The sequence below is a fragment of the Salpingoeca rosetta genome, assembly GCF_000188695.1.
Source record: "Salpingoeca rosetta unplaced genomic scaffold supercont1.11, whole genome shotgun sequence".
Taxonomy (NCBI): Eukaryota; class Choanoflagellata; order Craspedida; family Salpingoecidae; genus Salpingoeca; species Salpingoeca rosetta.
The window spans coordinates 816493-817268 of record NW_004754923.1 but is presented as its reverse complement, the minus strand read 5'-3'; positions in this window follow the sequence as shown (position 1 = coordinate 817268).

The following is a 776-nucleotide window of genomic DNA, read 5'->3' as shown; positions in this document are numbered from 1 at the left end:
CACACATACATACACACACACACACACGTAGTGACACAGGCACGCACACACACACACACACACACACACACACACATGTACATACACGCACGTACATACACGCACGTACATACACGCACGTGCGCACTCTTTTTTGACAGAGAGGGGTCATGTCATTCCATCACCACCACCCTTCTCTTTCTTCGGACGGCACGTGTTTGCGGTGGGGGGGGGGGGCAGGATGGCAGGGTAGACTGACCAAGGTAGCCGTTGCTTGCGAAGAAGTTGTCCATCCAGCGTTCCTGTGCACGGGAGTGGATGGCGGGGAAGTACATGCTGTTTGCCGTACTGCCCTTCAGTCGCCCGCTGCTCACCAGCGCACTCAGGTACGCTGCATACGAAGGAGGTGATGGGGGTTGGAGGAGGCGGGTGATTGTGTTGGGACAGGTGTGGCACGAGTAGAGAAGGCAATCATGTGTGTGTGGGGGGATGTGCGTGTGTGAGTACGCGTGCGTGCGTACGTGCGTGCGTGCGTACGTGCGTGCGTACGTGTGTGTGTGTGTGTGTGTGTGTGTGTGTGTGCGTGCGTGTGTGAGTACGTGTGTGTGTGTGTGTATGTATGTGTGTGTGTGCGTGCGTGTGTGTGCGTGTGTGTGTGTGTGTGTGCGTGTGTGTGTGTGTGCGCATGTGTGCACGTGTATCTGCGAGCTAGGTACACCACAGCAAAAGCAAGGTGTGCATCTTTTCACACGCATGTGGACGGGTAATACACACGCACGAACAAAGCAAGGTGGAGA